The following is a 19,080-nucleotide window of genomic DNA, read 5'->3' on the forward strand; positions in this document are numbered from 1 at the left end:
AAAAAAAAAAGACTAGACTCTTAAGTGTAAGGGACCTTAATTCTGATCTACCTCTCACTATATAAGTGAGGGGGCAGAGGCAGAGGGAACATGACCTCTAGCTTGTTGGGGACAGATACCATACATATGTCCTGGCTTCTAGCCTGATCTTTAGACTATTCTACACCACACTGCTTCTACACACTGAGGAAAAACAGCACCTCTAGTAAGGGATTCTTTTGCTAGATCCTGGAAGAAACAGGAAGTCCTGAGTCTGGAAAATTAACACTTGCCTGAGAGAACATCAAATGAGATTTTCCCAATCTTTAGGGTTTTTAGCTGGAGTTTCAAATCTAAGAGTGATGTGTGGTATGTTATCCCATATTTGAAAGGGAAGTTCTAGATGCCTCTATGCTGGATTACTAGAAGATGAAAATGGGTCTGGTGACTAGCACCTCATACCCCTCCCATCTCCAGGCTATATGGAAAGGCTAGAAATTATCCAGGGATAATGGGAGATGGTCACGAAGTAGCAGAGCTGTGTCATCCTGTACCCACCCCCAGGCCACATGTTGGGGTGCAGTTAAGAGCACCCCAGGCTGCAGACAGAGGAGGAGAGCTGGCGAGCTCACTTCCAGAGGCTAGCAGAGCTGCAGACACAGGCAGGCCCAGCCAGGGCCACTCCACTGGATGGACTATGGTGAGAGTTTTGAGAGAGCCAGAGGTTATTTCCTAGAGTCTAAGATTGCTGGAGAGTTTCTTTGGATGGAAGGCTGGCTGGAGGAGCCCACACAGACAGGGGCAGGGAAGAGGGGAGCAGCCTGCACTTCTAACGCTAGTTGCATCAAGGAGTGAGAGTGACAGGGTCGAGTGGATGTGCAGAAGGCAGCCAGATCTGAAGGGACTCTCCCCAAAAGGGTTGCTGCTGGATGGAGGGGCCCCAGCAATAAGAGGCTAAGGGGTGGGGTGCTGGGAAGCATTCGAGGTACTCACAGGAGGTTGAATGGAGAGGGCACATCCACTGATGGAACAGTGTAGGGCAGTGGTCCCTGTGCCTGGTCTCCAAAAACCCATAAATGGGCCCCATGAAAGGGCATGGCTGTCCCAACAGTGCCCATTGCAGAGCCACTATCAATGGCTAAGAAAGGATTATAGTGGCACCAGTGATGTCAGACCAAGAGCAAACACAGATTGCCCCTTCTGCACTGCAAGAAGGGAGAGGCTGAGCTTTGATTAGAAGTGAACTTGAAGGGGCACCTGGGTGGCTCAGTGGTGGAGCATCTGCCTTGGGCTCAGGGCGTGATCCTGGAGACCCGGGATCGGGTCCCACACTGGGCTCCCTGCAGGGAGCCTGCTTCTCCCTCTGCCTGTGTCTCTCTGCCTCTCTCTCTCTGTACATCTCTCATGAATAAATAAAATCTTAAAAAAAAAAAAAGAAGTGAACTTGAAGATTGAGTTTAGATCAGACTGGATATCTGAGGATGAGTTTCAATTTTAAAACTGCTGGTATTTAAAATAACAACTAATTGGAAAACTCTAGCATGTGCCCAAGATGTGAAGGGATCCAAAGGGAAGTCTTTTAAGACAGCAGATGAAGACGAGACCATTTCCCTGGGTCAGCCCATTGAATAAACTGATTCTACCTAGATTCCCTTGCTGGGGGGAAGGCCGGCGCCACCCCTGCCCCTCCAGTGTCAGCCCCACAGAGCGAGGCACACCCCACTCAACAGACAGGAAGCCGTGGACCAAGGGGTTGAGTGGTGCCAAGACCCCACAGCATGGAAGGGTAAGGTGAGTCTGAAGCCCAGGTGTGCCAGTGTCCACCGTCCACATCCTTCCCCCCACCCCACGCTGCCTTCTGAGGGCACTGCGGGGCCTCCATTCCTCCTATAATAATTCCTCCTCCATAATTTCAATCTGGCAGTCAAGAGAGCACTCTCACGTGGGGAGGCTGACCCTCTGTCATGCCCCCCAAGAGTCTTCTTTCCCCCCGTGGCTCTCTTTCCGCTGACCATTGCTGGGGAGAAGGGCCACTGCTCCTCCTCTATGGTTCCCATCAAGGTGGACTCTTCACCCCTCTTGTGGCACAGTGAAGATAAGACGGCTGTATAACCAGACGATCCGGGGCTTGGTTAGGGACAGTAGGTGGAATGCAATGCTGGGGGGACCTCCACTTTTGGCTAACAGACTGGCTGGTTGCCCACAGGCAGGGGACTCATTTGCCCCTTGGGGTCCTCACAGGACTCCCCTACCTGACCTAACTGCCCTGAGTCAAAGGCTGTGCTCTCCATCAGGAGCAGCCCCAGATTCCTTCAAACTCCCCTATGTCTAGCTTCCTAGGTCCCCTCTGGAGCTAGATTTCTTTTTGAAAAAATTTTTTAAGGCAGCCTGGGTGGCTCAGCGGTTTAGTGCCGCCTTCAGCCCTTCCCGGGATCGAGTCCCATGTCGGACTCCCTGCATGGAGCCTGCTTCTCCCTCTGCCTATGTCTCTGACTCTCTCTCTCTCTCTCTCTCTATCTCTCTCTGTGTCTGTCATGAATAAATAGATAAAATCTTTTTAAAAATTTAAAATTTTTAGTTTTTTAAAAGATTATTAATTTGAGAGAGAGAAAACATGAGTGGGGGGGAGGGACAGAGGGAGAGGGAGAAGCAGACTCCCCGCTGAGCAGGGAGCCCAATGTGGGGCTCTCTCCTAGGACTCCAAGATCATGACCTGCCTGAGCTGAAGGCAGACCCTTAACCGAGTGAGCCCCCCGGGTATCCCTAGAGCTGGGTCTCTTGTTGAGGATATATCTCTTCCCTTGAAGATGGGACTGAGAATGAGACATGTTTCCCCACCAACTATTCTCCTTTCCCAAAGGAGTGTGGCCTTCTCCCAGGGCCTCTGCAAGGCACACCACTAGATACACTGCTGGAAGACCAACATCCGCCCACTCCTTCAGCAAACACAGCTTGGCAGGCTTTGTGCTGGGCTCGGGGATACGGTGGAAGCCAGACAGGTGGAAAACCAGCTGCCCTCATAGTATCTGGGCTGTATTCTTAGAGATTTTGTACTGATTTTTATTTCTCTGCTGCCGCAGGCTCACCCCTGGGCCAGGGCACAGCTTTTCCCTGATGCCCGCACAAATAGGCTGGGCCAGGACTTGTTCTGGGGTCTCCTTATGGCCATGAGCACGGGCCCAAAGTGGTGCCAAATGCTTGACTGGCTGTGGTACTATCCTCCCAGAATGAAGGGGACATGCAGGTCAGGAGCGTTTCTGACAGCACAGGGGGCACCCTGTGCAGTGTCCCTCTCACCAGCCCTAGTCCTGTGGTCTGGCTCTGTGCTCACCACACCTCTTGCTTTCCTACAGAGGACCCGTCTGCTCAGCTCAGGAAATAGGGCAGAGGTGACAGTTTATCCTCCTTCCCCACGCACCCCCAAAGGCTCAGAGCTCTGGGGGGCCCCCCAAGCCTTAGGGTCAGGCTTTTTGCTGAGGGCCGAGGGGCGGGCTGTCTGTGCCTGGCACTGCTATCTAGCCAGGTGCTTCCCAGAGGGGATGAGTAGTCCCCCACGCTCCTGCAATCTGTGGGGAGCCAGGCCGGCTGCGGAGAGGGGCCTTAAAGCTTCAGCCAGAGAAAAGGCAAACCCAGCCACCCCGAGAGTCTCTTCCTTCCCCCAATCACACCCTGCAGAGGCGTAATCTGTCCCCAGGTTCGCACCAAGCCTGCTGTTTTGTTTATGCCACAATTGATCTGCCATCCCAGTTTGCAAAGAGCAGACACTTGGGGGCTTTATTATGCCACTTTGACAAAAGCTGTGAAGCTCATTCCCACAGCCTGTCTGGTACCGCCCTCGCAAATGGGGCCCTGGTGACAGGGCCTCTGGAGTTCAGCTCAAGGAGGCTGATCTGTATTGGGCGCTGGGCAGCCTCTGTGCTGGACACTGGACACATGTTCTCTCGTCCGGTTCCCCCAACCACCCTGTGACATGGGCTAAGGGAGGTGAAGGTAGTCGGATGAGTTACAGTTTGTAAGCTGCTGAGCTGACCCTGAAGCCCTTTCCACAGTGCCGGTCGGATGGCATGGCAAGTCTTTGCTCTTCACCTGGGGGACATTATTCTTCTGGCTCTACAGTGTCACCTTGGGGAAGGGGAGATATAATTTATAGTCCAACCCAGTATACTTTTGAGAGTAAAAGGGTCACTAGTAATAACTACCCCAGGACAGCAGGTGTAAATCAGGGCTGATCCAAGAAACTAGGTTGTATGATTAAAATGCAGATTCCAAAGCAGAGACCAGTTAACTCAGTTGGTTAGTGTGGTGCTAATAAAATGCCGATTCTAAGGCAGGTCCCGCTCCAGAGGTTTATTTAGTGGGTCAAGAAGAGGACCCAGGAATCTGCATTTAAACAAATGTTCCCTGATGATTTTTTAAAAAAGAGTTATTTATTCATGAGAGACACAGAGGGGCAGAGACACAGGGAGAGGCTCCCTGCATGGAGCCTGACGTGGGAATCGATCCCAGGTCTCCAGGATCATGCCCTGGGCTGAAGGCAGTGCTAAACCGCTGAGCCACCCGGGCTGCTCTTCCCTGATGATTCTGATGCAGACAGGCTGAAGCCTGTTCTTTAAGAAACAATGTTATAAGGACACCAGGAAGGCTCAGTGCTTGAGTGGCTGCTTTTGGATCAGGGTGTGATCCCAGATTCCTGGGAGCAAGTCCCACATCAAGGCTCCCCACAGGGAGCCTGCTTCTCCCTCTGCCCTATGTTTCTACCTCTCCCTCTTTGTCTCTCATGAATAAATAAAGAAAATCTTAAAAAAAGAAAAAAAAGAAACAATGTTCTAAGGTAGCCCTTGGATATCCTACTGTTTGGAATCTGCCCAATTTCAAATTTTTTTTAAAGATTTTATTCATTTATTCATGAGAGACACACAGAGAGAGGCAGAGACATAGGCAGAGGGAGAAGCATGCTTCCTGCAGGGAGCCCGATGTGGGACTCGATCCCAGGACCCTAGGATCATAACCCGAGCCAAAGGCAGATAGATGCTCAACCACTGAGCCACCCAGGCACCACTAATTTCAAATATTTTGATTTAAATTTCTCTTAAAAATTTGGCCTTACTGAGGTATAATTAATATACAAAATTGTAAGATATTTAAAGTGTATATTATTGATTTAATTTCAAGTGGCCCAAAACACTTGTGGATGATGGTGTAGCTATTTCCTTAACAACATCTCCTACCCCCCACTCCTATGTGAGGCAGCCAGGCCACTTGAAGAACTGACCTGCATCCAGGTGCAGGCTAGGCCAATGGAAATGACCAGTTCCCTTACTGGGATTGGCTCAAGGATGGATAGACCTAAATCAATCAGTGCAGGGCATTTTTATGGCTACAGAGATTGGTGCAGGAATGGGCATGTGATCCCATTCAGGCAAATCAGATGAAAGAGTTTCTCTGATGGTTTTTGGGTTAAAAGATTGTCATTTAGAGCTGCTCTGAATGTGGAGGGAGCAGAAGTAGCCCCAAGAGTAGTTGGCAGCCTTCTGTGGCCATGAGGTGGAGCCAGCCTTAGATGAAGCTGATGCTGCAGGAGGCGAGTGGAGGTAGCCTGAAAGAATGAAGCTTCATGACCCCAGTGAGCTGTGACATCAAACTGGCCATGCTCCCCGACCTACCTCTGGACTTTCAATTCTTGGGCTCATAAACCCCTTCTCCTGCTTACACCTTCCATGACATACACCCCAACACACTCCAACTGGTGTTGGAGCACCAGGGTAAACAGCTCAGCGTCCAGGAAATATCACCAGACTTGAACTCAAAGGTTGGACCTCCGTTGTGGCCTCTATGGGCCAAGAGTGAAGCAAGTCACTACCACTAACTTCTCTGAGCCCCAATTTCTTCATCTATAAAATGTCAGCCTCCCAACGTGAACCTTCTTTGTAAACTGCAATACCAACGTGTGCTTCTCGTGATGATAAAATAGACTTACTGGTGGTGGGGAGAAGGTGGAGGTGAGTAGAATTCTCAAAATTAAAAAAAAAAAATGATGGATGAACGTGAAACAAGTTTATTTATGGCAGGACTTTTCAGAGCACTTATTGTGTGATTTATGAATCCGAGGGGGCTGTGCTAACACTAACCAGTGTTCCCCATACTAATCTGACCTCAGATTGTATTTAACTGCCTCAGGTGACCTGAGTGTTTCAAAGAATAAACTTTGGGAAATGCTGCAGTCTATCCTCACGAAGACTTAAGGATGAGATATTTTAAAAAACGCTTATGAGTACCCACATTTTCCAATAGTCACCGTGACAATGCAGTGCCTAGAATAGCCTCTGGTGTGCAGAACGTGCTTGAGCTAAGCTTGTCGAGTGAATAAATAGACTCTCCCCCTGCTTGTTTGGAGCAGTGATTCTCAAACTAGATTGCCTAGGACCCATCTGGGGATCTTGTTGGATTCTGGGGCAGGGCTCCCAATTCTGCATTTGTAACCTGGCTTCAGGTGATGCCGCTGCAGATGGTCACTGAATTTTATTTTTAGTAGCAAGCATAAATGACTTATGAGACTAATTACCTTCGGGGGCCTGTCTCCACAGTGAGATGGGAATCCCTTGCAGCTGAGGTCACATTATACTGGCTATTTGGAACTCTGCTGCTCAGGTTTGAACCCTAGCTCCACCACCCCCTGGCTATGTGTCTTTGAACAAATTCATTAACCTCTCTGTGCCTCAAAGCCCTTATCGGTAAAATGCAGGTAACATAACTACCTCGATCATTTCTTGTATTGAGTTAATATATGCAAAGTATTTAATGCCTAGCACATTAGTAAGCCCTTAATAAAGACTTACTATTAATCTTTCCATGCTCTACAGTGAACAAGGGAATCTTATGTGAAGTAGGCAATGATAGTTATTTGTTGACTGAATGATTGAAAGTAAAAATTTCAAGAACCTCTCAAGGGTAAGAGTTAACTATCCGAGATAGTGGAAAGCAGAGGTGTGGAGTCAACAGGCAGGGATGGGCAAAGCCACATTAGGGTTGCCAGATAAAATACAGAACTCCTAGTTAAATATCAAATCATTTTTTAGTATAAGCATGTCCCAATGATTCATTATTGAGCACTTGGCTGGCTCAATCAGAAGAGCATGTGACTCTTGATCTCAGGGTTGTGAGTTTGAGCCCCACGTTGGGCAGAGGTTACTAAAAAATAATAATAAAATAAAAAATGTTCTTTAAGGGTTATATATTAGGGGCACCTGGCTGGCTCAGTTGCTACAGTGTGCAACTCTTGATCTCAAGGTTGTGAGTTCAAGCCCCATGCTGGGTGTAGAGATTATGTCAAAATCAAATCTTAAAAAAAGGATTAATTATTTATCTGAAATCCAAATATAATTGAGTGTCCTGTATTTTTATTTGCTCAATCTGGTGACCCTACCCATGGCTCCACTTGTTTGCTTGGCACAGTTCTCTGGGAAGCCTTTCCCAACACATTCAATCTCATTTGATCCTTCCTGACTGGCTGGAGGAAGGATTAACAGCCTCACTTTAATAATCAAGGAGCCTGAAGCTCACTGGAGTCTGGGCCTTGCCCAAGGCCAGGCTAGCAGTCAGGCCTTCCCATGGCCCTCCCTCTCCCAGCAGGGAGCAGTGGAATATTTGAGGTGGGATGTAGGGTGGAGGGTTGAACTGCCATTAGGCTGCTCTGTGGTTAGAGTCAAGACACTGACTCATGCTGCTCTAAGTCACTACCCTGGGTTGGTTGCGGGGGAATAAGGGGAGACAGCCAACAGGCCTGGGTAAGCCCTGGACTTACTAGGAGAGCTCCAGGCTGAAAGAATGGACAGGAAAAGTCACTAAAGCATTCAGTGAGGAATAAAAAGGTGGTTGAGCCTAATAATAGTTGACATGTACTGAGGCCATCACCACTTCCAGGTCCTGGACCAAGACTTCGTGTATATCCATGCATTTCATCCTCACCATGACCCCGTGAGGCACTGGGTTTTATTCATTCTAAGTCACAGCTTTTTTTTTTTTTCCCTTGCATTTTAACATCCCTGAAATCAGGATGCTTCTTAGGATAATGACCTGACATAGTTTATTCGGCAACATTTTAAATTCTTCATGGTACACAATAGTGGTGCATTTATAATCGATGGTGCATTTTAAATCTCAGATGGGATGAGCCACAGTGGAAGGTTAACATCATCCCCATTTGCAAGATTAGCAAATACGGTCACACTGAACAGATAAGGACCCTGAAGTTAAATAACTTGCCCAGATCACACAAGAGGCAGAGCCAGGGTCTGAAAGCAGAGGAAGGAGCTTGCGATGTGATAGAGTCAAGTGCACGGGGTTTGGAAGGAAGAGAAGGTCGGAGCCGCAGCAGCTCTTCGCTCCCTGTTGTGCAAGAGAAGCACCTGGGAGACTTAAAGCTGCCCCCAGTGCACAGGCGCACCCACCTGGCGCCCACCGGGGTCAGAGCCCACACTGAGGTCCTCGGGGTGGCCGGTCTGGGTGAGACACCAGGAGGCCTATTTGTCCAGAAGGGTGGGTGGGGATTCGAGAGGGAGGACGTAGAGGCCTGGCTTTGAGAAAAGCATGCACTCGAGAGTGAGCGCGACCCTGTGGAGGCGGGAAGAGGGCCATGAGGGAGAACTTGCCCTCCACCTCGTTCTCAGGCTGAATTTACGGGAGCATCATGGAGTGAGGCCTCTAGAAACACCTCTCAAGGGCACCGCTAGAAGCTTCTCCAGCATCTCAGCCTGACCCCCAGCAACAGGGACAAACTTACAGGCTGCAGAGGACAAAACTGGCGAGTCCCCATTCCTGTTCTTTCCCAAGGCAGGCATGGGAAGGGCCAAGGCCACCTTTCTTGGAGAGCTGAGAGCAGACTGGGAGCAGAGGCCGGCGTCAGGCTCTTGCCTCCCTTGCCGATGGGGCGCGTGGACGTGTTACTTCTCCGGCTCACAGTGGCCTGCGGCCCGCCTGCCTGGGACCACGGAGTGCCCCCAAAGCAGCAGGTTAACTGGCAGACAGCAGGGCTCCGTCGCTGCTCGGGGGCATCAGGTGAAAGGTGCAAGCCAGGGGGCAGCCAGGAAGGGCTGCCCGTCTACACCCGCGAGACCGACTCTCCTGACTGCTTTCACCTCACTGGGCCTCGGTTTGGGGGCAGCTGCAGGTGAGTGGCGGCATCTGCTCAGGACCTGCTGCAGGCCCTGGCCCCTGAGCCGGGTGGGGGCCCAGCTGGAGGCCGGCACCGCCTCCCCCCATCCCGGGGTGCGGAGTGGCAGCGGGCGGGACACTGGAAAGCGGGGCTGCTGTGGCGGAGCTGGGACCGTGGGCCTCTGTATCGGTGGGTGCTTTGGATTTGTCTAGATTGCCGGCTCCGAGGACAGCAGCCCTTGGCTCCCTTCTCCCCGCAGCTGAGCATGGGGTGGGGTGCGCCCTGGATGCTTGGTGACTCAGGACAAAGCACCTGGAAAACGCGGGCCCCTCCTTCTCCTGTTTGCTTTTGGCTTGTTGTAGGGGGGCCTTTGGGATGGCCTTTGTTTGAGGAGAGAAGGTGGGGGTGGCTGAGAGAGCAGAGAGCTAAAGAAAAGACTGAACCCCCCAGGCTGCAGGCTAGCGATGTTTCACATGAGAAAAGTTTTGGTAAACTGTGAGCAATGGGCAGGTGACCCCAAGAACTGGTTTTGAACCCTGGCACGGTTTTCCTGGCCAGCGGGGCTGCTTGGAACCTCCTCCTACTCTGTGCTACTTCTGTGGGATTAAGGTTTTCTCTCCTCACCAGAAATCATTCAGCAAAATGAGTTATTAAAAGCCAGTTAACTACTCCTGCCTCCGGGTAGCTCCTGCTTAACAACCTCTCCCGGGGAGCAGCTGTCAAACCCGGGCCCTGTGGAGCTGGCGGGAAGATGAGTCATTTACATGGAGCCCATCCTCCGTCCTGCCCCCCAGATCTGTCCCTGCCTCTCTGATGACTAATCCTTTTCAAGGATGAGATCACTGCCCCTCCTGCCCCCCACTGTCCCAAAAGAGCAGAGCCCTAGCCTCCGCCCAGGATTGTGGGGGAAGCTGAATCCAAGGTGAGGGGAGTCCCGGATGGGACATGGGACTAGCCAGCAGGAGCTGGAGTTGGCACAGCAACGTGAGAAAAGCCTGAGGCCCGCCCTGGCCCCGCTCCTTGCTCTTGGACCTCTGGGCTGTGGTGAGGCTGCCATTCGGGGAGGAGCTTGTGAGCTCGCCTGCTTGGAAGTGTCACTACAATGTCAACTGAATCTCATGTCGCCTCAAATCCTCTATCATAACAGGAGCAGAGGTTTTATTATTTTTTTAAAAGATATTTCTTTCTTTATTCATGAGAGACACAGAGAGAGGCAGAGACATAGGCAGAGAGAGAAGCAGGCTCCCTGTGGGGCACCTGATGCAGGACTCGATCCCAGGATCCCGGGATCATGCCCTGAGCCGAAGGCAAACGCTCAACCACTGAGCCACCCAGGAGCCCGAGGAGCAGAGGTTTTGAAGCCCATGGGGGTTCCCGTAAAGCAGGGTCTTGCTGTCCCACGGACAGTTCAACCTCCTCTCAGTCAATTCCGCTTTCCTGCCCCTGGAGCTGTGCCTCCCGTTCCTCATGCCTGCCTGTGGAGCAGCAAGCCACATTGGAAGGGGGGTGTCTGTGAGGGGAGACACAGGAAGGGAGCCAAGTGCCTGGGAAGCTGAACCTTCTGAGCCCTTGGGGACAGGCTCTCCGTGCACGGGGCAACTCTTCAAGGCCCTGGTCTGTGTGAGGAGTTGTCCCTCTCTCCTTACAGGAGGAGGCCTGTGAACTGCTCCAGAGGAGTGATAAAGACATCATGCAGACAACTGTTGGGAGCTGCAGTGGGGGAAGTGCACTTGAGGGTCCCCACAGAACCCTGTGTCTGCCCTGGCGCCCCCTGACATGCCCTCTGCTCTCTGGACCAGCAAACAAGCTAGAGGGGCTGCCCCAGCACCTTGGCACGGGGGTCTCTGTTAGGGCCTGGCTATGTCGGAAGGGATGGGACTTGAGGTGCCTGGACTGAGGCTAAGGGGTCAGGAGCACCTCCTCCTCCACATGGGGCAGGGCTGCTCCTACCGCACATTCTGCTTTCAGCCACTTATAGGGAAGGGTGGTTGCCCGCGGGCTCACAGGAGGTGAGGGATTGAGGAACTGGGTATGGAGGCCTACTCTGTGCCCTGCATTCTGCTGGTGCTTTCCCAGATGTACCCCCAGAGCAACTCCTGGAGCAGGTGCTTCTGGCCCTTATTCAGGTGAGAAAACCAAGGTCAGAGAAGTCAAGTAATGGAACAAAAGAACACCAGCACACAGGTCCTAAACCCCACACCCATGGCTCTTTCCATTCCCCCTCTCGAGGCCCGACTCAGCCTCTAGCTCACAGCCTCCGGCTCAGAGAATGCACTGTGATCGTGCCCTGAAACATGCAAACAACTATGCCATGATGGGGAACCGTGGCCAAAATGCCTACCCCGGGTCTGTGGCATGAGTGTGCATCTGATCCTGAGTGACAGGAGACGGAGGCTGGGGCTCGGTGGTGTTAATGACCTTGTCGAGGGTCACAGACAGTGGCATGACTGGGATTCCAGCTCAGGTCTGCCCAACCCCAAATCCCACATTCCTCATCAGCTTGCCTTTAGCCCCCCACCCCCATTCACAGAAAATGACAACTTATCTAGTGGTCACCAGCAAGGACTGTCCCACAAACATGGTTTCCATCTGAGTTTGAACTTATCTAACATGTTTTTGGAAATCTGCTATGTGCTGGGCCGGGGCAGGGGACAGCACACTGTGACGGACTGTATCGTCCGGGCTCTGCAGCCAGAGGCTACCAGGAGCATACCAGGAGACACACAAAATTGAGTTTACCGACTCACTGCCACAAGGGAGATGTACACCATGGGGAGCTGTGGGGCGTCTCGGCCAGCAAGTATCAGAAAGGACTGAGTTAGGATTTGGGCTTGGGTTAGGTGATTTGGAGGGTTGCTCAAGGAAGCAAGGCTTTGCTCTGGATTAGATGCTGCCAGGGAGCAGGGATAATTCTAGGATTGAACATTTTAAAGATTTTATTTATTTGAGATAGAGCACTCGAGAGAGAGCACTAGTGGGGGGAGGGCAGAGGAAGAGACTGAGTTCGGAGCCAATGTGGGGCTGGATCCAAGGACCCTGAGACCATGACCTGAGCCAAAGGCAGACGCTTAACCAACTGACCCACCCAGGCGCCCCTAGGATTGGACATTTTAATAACTGCTACCTATAAGGTGGGAATACTGGAGCAATGCCATAGCTGTGGTTGGTAAAGCAGCAGCAGTCATTCATAGCAACCAGGGGGGGTGTTTGGTCATGTTGGTGGCTTGGAGGATGTTCTTTATGTAGTCTGTGTTCAGACATGACTGTGGGTGAGTGGTCTTCTTTTTATCTTACTCCGCTGTGGTCATCAGGTAGCCTTGCCTGAAGTCGGTGTCCCGTGGAATTGCTTATGTTCTGTGTCTGAACACCCCCGCCTAGATGTGAGCACAGGCCTGCTCTCAGCTCACAGGGGCTGCTCCTGTCTTTCTCAGAATGGTTCTGCACTCAGCATTCCATAACAGCATTTTATCGGATGCCATTCATTTTTTAAAAGAAATTCCTTCTAAGTCCTTCAGTTTATTAAAAAACATGTAAGTATATATATGTGTATATATATATGCACATGTGTGTGTGCCTGCACGTGTATTTGATTCAAGTGGAACGCATCTCTCGATTGTAGAAATATGGGTGATTTTCATTTTAATTTTCTTCTGTATGCTTTTGTAAATATTTCACATTTCCTCTGGTACAAATGGGATTGTTAGTTACTACTTTTGAAATCATAACCTTTCCCCTAACAATGATTTTTTTTCTTTTTTTTAAGATTTTATTTATTTATTCATGAGACACACAGAGAGAGAGAGGCAGAGACACAGGTAGAGGGAGAAGCAGGCTCCATGCAGGGAGCCCGACATGGGACTCAATCCCGGGTCTCCAGGATCACGCCCTGGGCTGAAGGTGGCGCTAAACAGCTGAGCCACCTCGGCTGCCCCTAACAATGATTTTTTTTTTTTTTTTTTAATTTATAAATAGGTGGGAACACCTGGGTGGCTCAGTGGTTGAGTGTCTGCCTTTGGCTTAGGGTGTGATCCGGGAATCCAGGATCGGTCCTGGTCCTGCATTGGGCTCCCTGCGGGGAGCCTGCTTCTACCTCTGTCTGTGTCTCTGCCTCTCTCTCTCTGTGTCTCTCATGAATAAATAAATCTCTTTAAAAAAATTTATAAATAGGTGTATGTGGCTGGCTCAGTCAGTAGAATATATGCAACTCTTGATCTTGAGGTCGTGAGTTCAAGCCCCCTGTTGGGCACAGAGATTACTAAATAAATAAATGAAATTAAAATGTATAAATAGACTCTGGTTTCTCTTCAGATTGAATAAATCTTTCGCCTTTTACTAAGGATTTCCATGGAGAGAAACAACTCTGAGTCTTAGACTAATTTTTTTTGAGGCCTTACTTTGTGTGAGGCTTTAAAAAAAAAAGTATAAATAGAAATGAATGAGATAAGGCCCCTGTTCTCAAAAGAATGACCCTGAGACCCTGGGAGTATGAGAGACATCACAAGAAGCTAGGAAATAAGAGAAGAGGCCTAGGGGGCTTCCCAGAGGAGGTGCCGCTGACTGAGTAGTAAACATGTCTTAGCCAAGCAGGTGGAGGTTGGGAAATGGATTCAGGGGTCATATGGATTAGACTTCTTAGGGAGCGTATACAGTATGAGAATGAGGGCCTCTGGGGAACCCTGGCATTTAAAGGGGAGAAGAGGAGCCCGTGAAGGAGCTTTCATGCACTTAACAGATATCTGAGGACCTACTGTGTGCCAGGTGTTAGACTAGGCCATTGGGATTCATCAGTAATTTAAATAGTTCCTTTCCCTCACAGGGCTTATATTTCAGTTTGGGAAATGGATAATAAACTACAAACAATGTGCAAGTAAATTGTATTGGAAAATAGTTGATACCATGAAGAAAAGGAAAAACTAGAGCTGGCTAAGGGGGTGAGGGTGCCATGGGCTGGGAGAGCGCATGCTGCAGCATGAAGTGGGGTGAGCCAGGGCAGGCCTCACTAAGGAAGTAACATTTGGTGAAGCACTGGAAGAAGTGATGTCTGGGGTAAGAGTGTTCCAGGCCAGTCAGCAGCCAGAGCAAAGGCCCTGCGGCAGGAGCTGGAGGTGGAGGAGGAGGAGGAGAGCAGGAGAAAGAAAGAAAATACTAGACAGAGGGATTAGTCAGCAAATCTCTCATTCACCCTCTCAGGGCAAAGTCTAACTCACACAGATGCCCCAGAACAGAAGAGAAGCTGTCACTCTCATTTGATTTTAGCATGAGGGATAAACAGATAAGCTACTGCTCTTTAAAAAAGTGGAAGAAGTAGAATAACTATTCAAGTAGATTTCAAGAGACAGCAGAAATGCTGAATATAACTGATAACTACCTTTTATCTCTATCAGCAGATCACATGCTATTTTAGAAGGAATTAAGATAAGAACAACCATTGGTTGCTCAGTGTACAGAGCAAATTTTTATGTTTTATTTGATCAATTTTTTTAAAGACTTTATTTATCCATGAGAGACACAGGTAGAGGGAGAAGCAGGGTCCCCACAAGGAACCTGATGCAGGACTCGATCCCGGACCCTGGGATCACGCCCTGAACCAAGGGCAGGCACTCAACCACTGAGCCACCCAGGTGTCCCTAATTTGTTTATTTGAGAGTATGTGTGCATGAGCACAATTAGGGTGGGGGAGCGTGGGGGGAGGAGCATAGGGAGAGGGAGAGATAGAATCCCAGACTCCACACAGTGTGGGGCTCCAAGTGGGGCTTGATCTTACAACCCCAGGATCATGACCTGAGCCAAAGGCAGATGCTTAACCGACTGAGCCACCCAGGCGCTCCAAGCTATTACAATTTTTACATGACAGTAATAATAATAAAGCCAGTCTCTCTGGCTGCTGTGTTGAGCACAGCCTGAAGAGTCGGGATCTAGGAGTCCAGTTCAGAGGCTGCAACACCGAACAGGTGGGGGTGGCCCCAAGCAGGACAGTAGCCAGGAGGAGCCTAGGTAAGGGGAGGCCAAAGGGAGGAAACAAAAGCAGGAGAGGACAAAGTCACCAAAGCTAGAACAGACAAAGGGCTTGAGAAGCATGGATGAGGGAGTAAGAGGTCAGAGACTTCTAGAAGGATCTAACCAGATAGAAACCTGACAGGTCCCCTGGGATTTGGCAACTGGGAGAAACTGGCTGTAGGCATGAAATGAGGGGATAGGGCTTCATGAATTCCAGGCTGCAGGGGCAAAGCTCCGGTAGGGGAGGACATGGACACAGCGGAGGAGCCTGCCTTTGAAGCAGCTTAGGGGAGGAAGGCTAGGACACCCTGACCTGGCAAGGCTCAGGGCCAAGACAGGTGCTTCACTTACTTTACCTCAGGGAGTATTATGGTCTTTTTTTTTTTTTTAATGTTTTTATTTTTATTTTAAGATTTTACTTATTTATTCATGACAGACACACAGAAAAGCAGAGACACAGGCAGAGGGAGAAGCAGGCTCCATGCAGGGAGCCTGACGTGTGACTCGATCTCAGGACTCCAGGATTGCCCCTGGGCCAAAGGCAGGCGCTAAACTGCTGAGCCACCCAGGGATCCCCGGGAGTATTATGGTCTTAATGTTTGCCTTAATGGATGGTCTTAATGTTAATGCATCACCGTGAGGTGATGGCATTAGGAGGTAAGGCCTTTGAGAGGTGATAGGTTAGAGGGAGAAGCCCTCTAACCTATGAATGGGCTCAGTGCCTGCACACGAGCTCCCTTGTCTCTGCCATCATATGGGGATACAGGGAACAGGTGTTACCTATGAACCAGGAACTGGGCGCTCACCAGACACCGAATCTGCTGACACCCTGATCGTGGACTTCCTAGCCAGGAAGTGGACTAGTCAGAGCCATGAGAAATAGATACTGTTTAAGCCACTCAGTCTCTGGTGTATTGGTCATGGCAGCCCGAGCAGACCAGGCGGGGAGGTGGAGTAGCTTGTTCAAGTATCTGAAGAGGACGGTTAAATTCCCGGGCCCTGGAATCAGATTCAGATTGTACCTCGGTCCGCACTCACTCGGAGCCACCTGCCATGTCTGTCTTGTCTGTCAGGTGGAGATAGCAGTCCTGTGCAGGGTGGCTCTTGGACTCAGCAGAGTGAACATCAGTCTGTGTCTTCACTGTCAAGGTGACACACCTGGCAAGGGCAGTGAGGGAGGAGTTCCTAGCTGGGCAGACCTCTACCTTGGAAGAAAGACAAACAAATGCTCCTAAAATTTCAGGTGTCAGATGTTGCTTTTAGGCATTCACTCCTTGTCTTAGTCTGTTTGAGCTTCTATAACACAATCCTATATACTGGTGGCTCATAAATGACAGACATTTATTCCTCACAGAGCTGGAGACTGGGATGTCTAAGATGAAGGTGCCAGCAATTTGATGTCTGGTGAGAGCCCTCTTCCTGCCTCACAGGTGCCATTGGTCTGCATTTATGAGGGAAGGGGTGAGAGATCTCTCTGGGATCTTTTTTATAAATTCACTAATCCCTTGGGACACCTGGGTGGCTCAGTGGTTGAGCATCTGCTTTCAGCTCAGGGCATGATCCCAGGGTCCTGGGATTGAGTCCTGCATTAGGTTCCCTTGGAGCTTGCTTCTCCTTCTGCCTATGTCTCTGCCATCTCTCTGTGTCTCTCATGAATAAATAAAATCTTAAAAAATAAAGTCACTAATTCCATTATGAGGCTGCCACCCTTAGCACCTAATCACCTCTCAGAAGCCCGGCTACCTAATAGCACCATCTTAGGGATCAGATCTCAACATATGAACGTTAGGGGGACACAGGCATTTCAGACCATTCTACTTCCTCACTTACACGTGCACTCACCTGGCCTCCCTCTTCTATAACATTATGATGTGCCTACTGTGTGCCAGCCATGAGGTGTGTTCACTGTGCCAAGGGGCTTAGTGTCTATCTTAGGAAGTGGGAAGACAGAGGCTCACCTCATTAGAGGCTTGGACAAGAGCCTGGAGGTTCTGAGCAGCAAACCCCCTCCTGTGGGGTCTCTAGATGCCATCTCTCCACTAAGTCAAGTCATCAAAAAACAGCTACCGTGGACCATACCATCTTTGCTTCCCATAGAGATGCTTTCAGAAATGATTTAATGTTTTACTGCCTGACTTTAGGAAGACCAGGTCTGTTTCTTCAAAACGAAAGAAAAAAATCATTGCCCACATCCCTGACTAAAGATCCATGAGGGCCACCTCGGTGGCATAGTTGGTTGGGCTTCTGACTTTTGATTTTGGCTCAGGTCATGATCTTGGGGTCCTAGGATTGAGTCCCACATCGTGCTATGCACTCGGCAGGGAGTCTGCTTGAGGATTCTCTCCTTCTCTTTCTGGCCCTCCCAGAAATACATATAAATAAATACAAATAAATAAATCTTAAAAAAGGTCCATCAGAGTTGCTTCTCCTTGGCTTTAGGATCTGAAGTGTTGGTTTGCTTGGGAGACCTGTCCACTTGCTTCCTTTCCTGAGTGCCTAGTGTGCCCACTGAGGGGAAGCTTGGAGGCAGTGCAGTGACAAGTGGCTGTAGGACTGTATCCCAGGGCCTGGGACAACTCATCAATCTTAAATCATTTTTTAGCCCTTTTCACCCCTCCCTCCCTGCTTCCCTCATTGTCATCTTCCTCTTGTCCACAAGACCTGCTGAGCACCTGCTCTGTGCAAGCACTGTGCTGGGGTACCACCCTGCCCTATTAGAGCTCACAGCTTAGTTTCTTCTAGTTTTACTGCAAAGTTCATTCACACTATGTAAAAGAAGCTAGCTTTTAGTTATATCTAATAAGCAGCAACAGTTTCTAGAAATCTTCAAGTCACAGCAAGCCCACCAAATACACGGGATCTTTCTCTAGAGTGGGTGGTCTTTAAAATGCAGACCAACTCTTTCACCAAGGAAGGCTCTGACAGGTTTCACTCTGAAGGCAGGGGGATGACCTCGATGACCTCTCACTTCCCTAATTCTTATGTTGAAGCCTAACTAACCCTTCCAGTTCCCCAGAACATGACTGTCTTTGTTCATAGAGCCTTTAAAAAGGAAACTAAGGAAAAATGAGACCATGTAAGTAGATCCTAAACAGGACTGAGGTCCTTATAAGAAGAGATTAGGACCCACATACTGAGGCAGGACCACGTGAGGACACATAAAGAAGACAGCCACCGCCTACATGTCAAGGAAAGAGGCCTCAAAAGAAACCACCCCTGAGGACACCTTGATCATGGACTGTTGGCCTCCACAGCCATGAGAAGATGAGCCACCCAGTTCGTGGTGTTTTGTTGTGACAGCCCACGCTGGCTGCTGGAGCCCATGTGCAAGGCTGCAAAAGCCCTGCATCACTGCACCCTTGCTCATCCTGGGTTTTTACAGCAGTGGTGGCAGCAGGGAGCTCAAATGCACAGCTTAGTTTCTGAGCCCTGATCAGGAGGCTGTGTTTATATTTATCCTGCTAACTGCAGGGGACTGTTTATACCCAGAGCAATAACCTCCCAGGCGAGATGAGGGCAGCCAAGGAACCAGCTGCTTCCGTCAGGCCTGCTGGCTTCCTCCAGCCGGGCCCACACTGTCAGGCCCCATGGTTGTCAGGTGCCACCTCCCTCCAGACTCTCTGTGATGCCAGCTTTCCTCACCCCCACACCAGGCTTGGGCTCAGGGGCCGAAGTCTGGTCTTCCTGGAACACAGGCAGATTGCAGAGAAGCTGACTGCTTCTCTCAGGCTCTCCAGAATGTGCACAGCCCAAAGATTCCTGCCTTTGCAAACCAATCTTCATCCTAGTCTCACTCAGATTCAGCATGATACGGGGTGTCCAGTAGGTGCTCAATAAACAGAGTGAGAAGGTGTTTGGGTTTAAAAAATTGGTCTAGACTTATACCTTCATAAACTGTAAAGTGCTTTTGCCGCTCATCCTTTCTTCTTGCTCCCCTTCCTGGCAGCTCTGAG

General features: G+C 50.0%; 1 protein-coding gene and 1 non-coding gene across 3 annotated transcripts in view; one reads left to right on the plus strand and one right to left on the minus strand.

Annotated features, from left to right (window-relative positions):
• KCNK12 (potassium two pore domain channel subfamily K member 12) overlaps positions 1-19,080 on the minus strand; it is a 65,923-nt gene that overhangs the window by 20,240 nt on the left and 26,603 nt on the right. The gene's annotated exons all lie outside the window — the stretch shown is intronic.
• Positions 13,419-13,537, plus strand: LOC144324444 (U5 spliceosomal RNA). Its single transcript, XR_013389952.1, has one exon. It is a non-coding gene; the product is annotated as a U5 spliceosomal RNA (small nuclear RNA).

This window comes from Canis aureus, chromosome 11, assembly GCF_053574225.1.
Source record: "Canis aureus isolate CA01 chromosome 11, VMU_Caureus_v.1.0, whole genome shotgun sequence".
Classification (NCBI taxonomy): Eukaryota; Metazoa; Chordata; class Mammalia; order Carnivora; family Canidae; genus Canis; species Canis aureus.